Source organism: Mustela nivalis, assembly GCF_964662115.1.
Source record: "Mustela nivalis genome assembly, chromosome: 5".
NCBI lineage: Eukaryota > Metazoa > Chordata > Mammalia > Carnivora > Mustelidae > Mustela > Mustela nivalis.
Window position 1 is genome coordinate 130,508,968 of NC_139024.1, and position 8,113 is coordinate 130,517,080.

The 8,113-nt window shown below is 44.1% G+C and overlaps 1 long non-coding RNA gene across 2 annotated transcripts; it reads left to right on the forward strand.

Annotated features, from left to right (window-relative positions):
- The first annotated feature begins 289 nt into the window (after nucleotides 1–289).
- Nucleotides 290–7,907, forward strand: LOC309864596. Of its 2 annotated transcripts, none has more exons than XR_014311634.1 (4): nucleotides 290–353; nucleotides 2,587–2,667; nucleotides 4,303–4,406; nucleotides 7,593–7,907. It is a non-coding gene; the product is annotated as an uncharacterized lncRNA (long non-coding RNA). The 2 variants fall into 2 exon arrangements; XR_014311635.1 differs by lacking the exon at nucleotides 7,593–7,907 and adding an exon at nucleotides 6,670–6,782.
- Nucleotides 7,908–8,113: the final 206 nt, after the last annotated feature.

The window sequence follows — 8,113 nt, forward strand, 5'->3', positions numbered from 1 at the left end:
ATTCATTTAAAATGTCATCTAAAGGCAAATTGTTCTTAAGGAAACTTTCGTTTCTCCTGAATTCCCTTATTTTTATAGTTTCATGTATTTCAAAAGATTTTTTTCATATTCTATGAACAACATTAATGGCCAAATAACACTTCTGTTGTTTAGCTAGTTATGTAGCAAAATACGGTTGTGCCAAAAAAAAAAAAAACAAGTTAAATCTGGTACTGCTTTGATCATTAAATAGATACGTCACTATTACTCCTTATCGTGATGTGTTTGTGCCAACCTGGTTTTGCCTTTAGGTTGGCATGGACAAAGCCCTCAATCAACTTTCTGTGCCTTTGGGACAGTTACGAGAAGTTCTGGTAAGTCCCCAATTAATGAAAACAGTCTGCTGTGACGCCTGTTGTCCTCGTCGGCTTTTCTCTAAGAATTCTTTTCATCTGTTAGTTTGGTGGTACTGGTGGTTGTATTTTAACGGTTCATGATTATAATATTCACCTTCAGAAGAGTTGTAAATGATTTTGTTTTTGCATATGCTAAAAACCTAAAAAAACATGTTCGATTTGAAGAAGACATATTCTCAGAGTAGACAACCTTAAAATGTCGGGGAGAGGAAGCATATTTCCAAATTCAACTTATTAATGCCACTTTGGTCATATGTAAGTGGTTTCTAACTTACGAATGACTTGTATTTTAACAGTTTGTAATCTTGTAAATATCCCCCCCCACCCCACGTAATCTACGTGTGGTTAGGTTCCTGGGCTGATCTACAAAAACTGTGTAATCCCTAATGGAACTGAAGGATAATATAAATAAAATGTAATACTTAATAAATGTTACATTTGCATGTTCTCTCAGAAAAATCTCTGTTGTGGGAATGGGACTCCCCACCTCTAAGCCATTGGGAATAGGAACTCCACCTGGGTGAACAGTGGAGGGGCAGTTGTGGCATCACTTCTTACAGAAAACTGTGCTGCCCTGTCTCCCCTCCCGCCCCCCCCCCCCCGTCTGTGTCTGGTGCCCTGACTTACGGCCTCCGTCCATTCTGATGCCCTGTCGTAAACTTGTCATAAACGACACCATCCTTCCTTGTGTGTCTCCTCTAGCTTGAGTGGCCTCTTGCGTCCCTCCCCTAAGACAGTGCCTGCATCCTAGAGAGAATATAAGGAGAACATAATTTAAGTGAAGACACAGTACATGGTTAGAACCAAGAAAAATGCGGAGTAATGGAAATATCAGTGCTGAGAAGCCTAGGGGAGGGGCAGGCAGGAAAGAGTTCGTGAAACAGGTAAAAATCTTGAGTTGTGCCTTGAGTTGTAGCCAATACTTTCCATGGTTTATGTCTCATTTGAATTTTACAAAATCTTGTTAAAGATACTTTTCCTTGGAATGGAAGGGATTTTCATGGTCCGCTGTTGGATTCCACACCAGCCGCTGTGGGGCTCTCCCACTGCCTCCTTGGTGTGCCTCTTCCTCCCGGGGCCTCATAGGGGTGTTGTTTCCCAAGCCTAGCCTTCCTTTGGCCTCCCACTCTTCTCTCGAACCCCCTTCCTGGAGGCAGATTTGCTCTACTCACACAGGCTCCCGTCCCGCCTCACCCCCTGCCATCACCGTATCCCCTCCCTTTTCCATGGCCTGTTTTTATGGCCACTTTGGTCCTGCTCAGCCACAGGCCTGACCTGCCTTTCTGGTCCCAACTCTGAAGCTGTTCTGTGAGATTCTCAGACCACTGAGGGATACGACTATATCTGTCTTCATTGCATCCCTGTAGGCTGCCACAATACTGACGTCCAGGAGGAGTTTCATAATGTTGATGGAGTGAATTAATTCACCTTCCTGTGGAATTTTTGTGATATGCCTACTTCATTCTAGTTGTTTCTGTTAACCTTTGTTTTGGCCCTAATTCCTAATTATCTCTTTATTCATTAGCTTCTGGACATGTTTCTCTACCTCTGTGCTCTGCCTTTTTCTGGTCTTCTGTTCTTCATTCTTGATTCCTGGTATTTCCATACCCACATTTCATCATCATGCATCAGTGCTTTGACATTCTTTCGTTCTCCAAAATATGCAGAATCTAAAGACTTCATCTCAGTGAAGTTGGCCCTCCATTCCTATTTCTGCTTCTCTCCAGAAGGAAGCCTGCAGTGCACATGGCTGTGTGCCTGTCTGACCCTGCCCCTGAGTGTGTGTGCACTTACATCTGCTCCCCATCCCCTCCCCACCTCGGCAGCTGTGTACACATGGCTTTCAGAGTCCGATTCGAGCCCCGTCGCATTTCCAGACTCTCCTGTACTTTGCTTCATATTATCTGTTCTCCATTCTAAGCCCCCTCATCCCCATAACTTTCACTGTATATGTCATTCTTCTTCTGGCCATGCGACCCTGCCTTCGTGTAATTATGCCCCCAGGTCATGAGTCCCCTCAACAGTAACTGTGTCTGGTATATCATGTTTGTTTTTTTTTTTTTTTTCTTGTCAATATCTGCATAGTACTGGTGCACAGGTATTAATTTCTGTGGAATTGAATGAGATGTAGGAAATTGATAATGTGACAAAACAATGTCTGTAATACATTTTCTTTATTATTCTTTTAAAGAGTCTCAGGTCATCAGTCAGTGAAGGAATTCAGGCAGTAGATAAACGAATGTGTAAACAAGAGGACATAAGGAAGAAAAAGGTACCCTCCAGTAGATTTCTTATGCTGCATGCCAGTTGAAGCCCTCTCCTCTTGTCTCTGCGAACTTGTCAGCACTATTCAGCTTTTTTTCTTTTTTTTTAATTTAGCTTTTTTTCAAAGCTCTCACGCATGTGCATTTTATGCATTATGTCACGTTATCTACCTGAAACAAGAAGACAGAATTTCAGAGGTACCCACACGATCTCAAGATCACCCACTTTTTCCAGAACAAGAAACAGTGATAACTGTTGTCGGTGCAGCGCTTGACAGTTAATGACTGTATAAATTGTCAGCGGCACTGTAAAGAAAATAGGCCTATATTAGAGACTAGGGGAGAAGTGGGCTTTCCAAAGCAAACTCAGGATTCTGCCGTAGGTTTGCTGTTATTTTCTGATCCTGTGTTCTTTATGTTCTGGTGTTCACTTTAATTTTTTCAATTCCCAGTAGTTAGCATGCGGTGTTGGCTTAGTTTCAGGTGTGTGAGACAGGAAACGGCTCTGTACATCTGAGGGCTCACCCCGGGAGTGTGCCCCTTAGTGCTATCTCCAGTTCCAAGTGTCCCCGATATCATTCATGATCATAACGATGTAGGGGCACAGCGGGCATTGGGAGTCTGGGCTTCTGACTCTCGCCTGCTGCTCTGTACAATGTTTTCTATGTGTATTATTAGCATATTTGTTAAAATCTCAGTGGGGAGAAGCCTGTTTGAGGGACCTTCTGTTTAATTCGCCTCTGGATCTCCTCACAGCTTTTGTCCAAAGAATGCTTGTCGTGCGCTTCCAGACAAAACAGTAAGCTTTGTGAGAGCAGGGTGTATTTCTTGCTTTATTTTCTCGTGCCCCCCCCACCCCCCGTCGGAATGAATATCGAGCTCCCAGGGGTGTTCATTATTATTATTATTTATTGAATGGATGACTTTGTATTTTTTTGTTCTTTAAGGATGAGAGTTTTCATAATGTCCCTCAACCTCTTTGATAATATTTGTAGTGTAAAAGGTCTTTAATGATTTGGTGCTTGGGCATATAGGTATATGCACATGTAAACTGAGAGGGCCAGTACAATCGGAAGCCAAAGTTAAAACATGAATAAAGGGCCATAAGAAAACAAATGGAGGGGCGCCTGGTGGCTCAGTTGGTTAAACGTCCGACTCTTGATTTTGGCTCAGGTCATGATCTCAGGATCATGAGATTGAGCCCTGCATTGAGCTCTGTGCTCAGCAGGATGTCTGCTCGAGATTCTCTCTCTCCCTCTGCCCCTCCCCTGCACGCGCACATGCAGTCTCTCTCTCTCTCAAATAAACAAATCTTTTTTAAAAAAATAGGAAAGAAATGCCCATAGAAAGATTCAGGATGGGGAAAAAAAGAAATAAGAGTATAGAATATGAGAAAGCAAAGTCTAGGGTTTTTTTTTTTCCTCTATAAACTTGCAATAGAATATGGAAGTATGCTTATTCTAGAACTAAGATTTGCATTCTTGAGAATTCTGTGTTTCATAGAAATATTCAAAATATAGCATGCCCTATATATTTGAAGTTAATTTTTGGTCTTATATTTTCCTGCATTTAGCATGGGAAATAAAGAAGATTAAGAGTAAAGATGGTGACGGTTTTTGTTTGCTTAATTTTTATTTTTATAGATGTGTGTGTTGAGGCTTATACAAGTTATTTGATCAGTTGAAAAGATTGAAAAAATCTTAAATTCACAAAGTTCGAAAGAAACCTCTGCACTAGAAGCAAGCAGGTAAGCATTTTTTTTAAACTAAGTAGCACATAAATTAATACTTCACATCCAATCTAATTAGGTGGGGACGGCTTAGTTAGAATTCATTTCTGAACAAGAAGGAAATCCAGGTTTGTGGCTAGAATGTAGCTCCAGGAGAGTGGAGAGCATGAAATGGTGAAATCTATAACACGTTCCTATAAACCCTTTGGTTATAGACCACAGTTCCAACACGTCATTATGCTTGCAGTGTAAAAGTATATTTGGAATCACCTTCCCTGAGGACTAGCAAAGTCCTGTTGATCTTTAAGGCATACCTACCATTCATCTTGGTTTTTCTCCATCTCATTTTTTTCCCTAGACATGCCCAGAGTATTACCATTGATGTATTTTGCACCAGCATTATATTATTATGAAACAGTATAGGACATATCCAGTTGAAATTTACAAACAGGAAAGAAAAAACTTATGAAATAGGAAAAAGATGATGGCTCTCTTTGTTATACTGTGATTGTCTTGTTCCCTTCCTGGTGTGAATTTTCAATCAGCCAGGGTAGATGAGTGACTCAGAAAATGAGTAGTTAGGTCCTGTCAGCACTGTGAGACGCACAGTGGTGCAGTGGGAGTAGCCGGGGCTGGTCCTACACATACCAGCTGGGCTGCCTGCGTCAAGGTCGCCTGGTGCCCTGAGTGCTCTGTTGTGTGACGCTAACAGTCCCTCCCCTTGCAGGCGGAGTTAGGTTTCTAAATTTTAGGAATTAAGGTTTTAGATTTGGAAGGAACTTGAGAGACCATATGCTCCACATGTCTCATGATGGAGATTAAGAACGGACACATCCCAAAGGAAGCGATTCTCTGGTCCTAGGTCTCTGTCCCCTTTCACATCAAGGCATTCAACTAAGTGGTCAGCCTCCACTGTGCTTGTGTCTCTAGCCCGTTGCACTCATGCTTCTGCCCCGTTCGTCCACACTTAGCAGACAGTCTGCACGCGGCCCTTCTGCAGCCCGTGTGTCTCCAGCGGCTCTGCTTCACTGCGGCCCTTGGCAGCGCCTGAAGCCCCTCCAGCCCCTCCAGCCATGTCCACGTTCGGCCCCTGGAGAGCTGGCCCTCCAGTGTTCTTCCAGAGTTTGCTGTTGCTGCTGTGCTCCTCGGATAGAAACACCTCAGTGAGCTCTGTGTCTACAATCCTGTCCCTTTGCAACACTGTCCTTGATAAACAGACATTGTGCGCTTTCTTGCTCAGAATTACCTTGGAGGACTTTTTTCTCCAGAAGAGCAGCTCTGAGCTCTAGAGTCAGGAAAGCCAGAGCAGTGTCAGCGCACAGTAAATCCATCATGCTCTGCCAGGCCCAGAAATGCCGAGAAAAGGATAAATAGGAAATGCGCATGGGATCAGTCAGTAGAGGTTGGGATTAGGCTTAGGCACTGTTCCTGCCAAGCGCTTGCCTTCCCTCCACACCAGTTCTGATGCTCTGGGACGGAGCACACCATGGCAGGTCTCCAGAGATTTTGGGTTTTCTTACAGTGTGTTTCCTCACTACCTGACTGCCCATCCTCAGATGTGGGATGCCTCATAGAGCCCAGCAGGGGCTTTGGGGCCTTTGTTGTGGTTTTTTTTTTCTTTCACTGTTCGACTTCCTTTTGAATGGGGTTGATGCTTTCTAATGTGGGGGGCAAGAGGGAAGTGTATCCAGTCCACTTGATGGCAGATGCACTGTGAGTGATTTCTCACCAGCTCCCGGAGCACCGAGCTTGCTCTTTCTGCCGTTGGGTAAATTTAAACTTGGAGTCCACTGCTCTGAGTGATTTCCCAGGTTGCTGCTAGGCGGTCAGTTTTAGCTGATTGAGGAGACAGCAGTAGTTGGTACTGGGGAGGTACTTGGGAGGGAGAATGAGGCAGGCAGAGAAGATGAGGGGGCTTCGGGTATGAACGGTAGGACAGGGAAAGAGAGAGGAGGGGGTTAGAGAATGGGAGAAAAAGGGAGAAGAAGGGCACGAATGGGAGAGCCCGAGGAACGTGGAGGAATCATGCAGTTGTACCCACACTGACCTAAAATAGCTCCATCCCCTTGCCTGGGCCCTGTGGCCCGGGGCCAGGCTGCGTCGGTGGCTTCTACGACCTCCCCGCTCCTCACCCCTTGCACTGGGGCCTGCTGCACAGACAGTTTGTCATGAAAATTGATGGCGTTCAGGTGCAGGTGCCTGAGCGCTGTAAGGCATGGGGGGCGGTGGGGGTGGCAGGTTTTAACTTTGGGAATTACATTTCTCTAATTGTCTCTACTAGCCCTCTCTGGACTAGACAGATTTTGGAGAGAATTGCCACAGAATTTAACCAGTTACACTTTCATGCTGTTCAGAGCAAAGGCATGCCTCTTCTGGACAAAGTAAGACCAGCAAGTGTTGGTTTCGATTTTCAATTTGCTGTTTGCGAATTTCCTGGATGATTTTGGTTTTACCTAGCATTGCCCCTGATAATTGCTACTCTACAGGATTTTGAAGCTAGCTTTGAATTTTTTTTTTTTTCAGTGTCTCCTGCTTGGGACCCTGCTTCCATTATGTCACACTAGATAGATTTTGTGTAAAGACACAAGCGTAGTCTCCAAACTATGCAAGTAAAATTAATTCTGAATTTCATGTAACTTGACACATCATATGATGTAGTCAGAGTTCATTTATCCAAAGCCCTTGACTGGGTTTAAATGCACGTTTGTCAGATTTACTCCGTAGCTTAAGAGGCAAATAACTTTTTGTCATTCCGTAATTGTCTAAACTTCACTTTGATGAAGCCGACTTACTTTCAAAGAAATCATAGGGAGGAGACGCCTCAGTGGCTCAGTCAGTTAAGCCACTGCCTCTGGCTTAGGTCATGATCCCAGGGTCCTGGGATCGAGTCCCACCTTGGGCTCCTTGCTTGGCAGGAAGCCTGCTTCTCTTTCTGCCTGTGTCTCCTTGTGTGCTTGTGCTCTCTCTTGACAAATAAATAAATAAAAACCCTTAAAAAAAAAAAGAAAGAAAGCAATCATGGGGAGAAGAGATTCATTGTTATTCTCTAGGAAATGTTGGGATTTTAATCTTACATATATTCTGGTAGAATTAGAGGCTCGCTTTATATATATAACACATATGTATATAAATTATACACGTATATTTGAGCTTTTAGAAACTGTGGTGCCTGGACCTTCTTTCCTGGTCTCTCTGTTCTTGCAGCGTATAGCCCACATTACGGCCATGCTGCAGCAGTCCCTGGGAGGCCTGCTGCTAGAAGAGCTTCAGACTTCCAATGTGGACATCATACGGCACTGCCTCCAGACTTACGCTACAATTGACAAGACACGGGATGCAGAGGCGTTAGTCGGTCAAGTACTGGTGAAACCGTACATGGATGAGGTTTGTGCCCCCATGCACCTCATTCCACAAACACAGAGCATCTAATCTGGCTTCGTTTCTTGACTGGGTGCGAGAGAGCTCAGGGCTCTTCCTTGAAGATGCTCTTAGTTCCTGCTCTTCTGGTTGTAAGAAAAGGTTGGTCCCGCTTGGTGCCCATCAGCATGGCAGGAATCAGGCATGCGCTCTGGTCTCTTACAGTGATGCCATAACTCAGGGATCATCTTAATTTAGTAGGGGTGAGGGACTTGCCTAGGAAGAAGGTACAGATCAGAACATTTTCAGGTCAATTTCCATTTCCATAAGTTATACGTTAATGAAGTTGCCGAAAAGCATGACCCCAC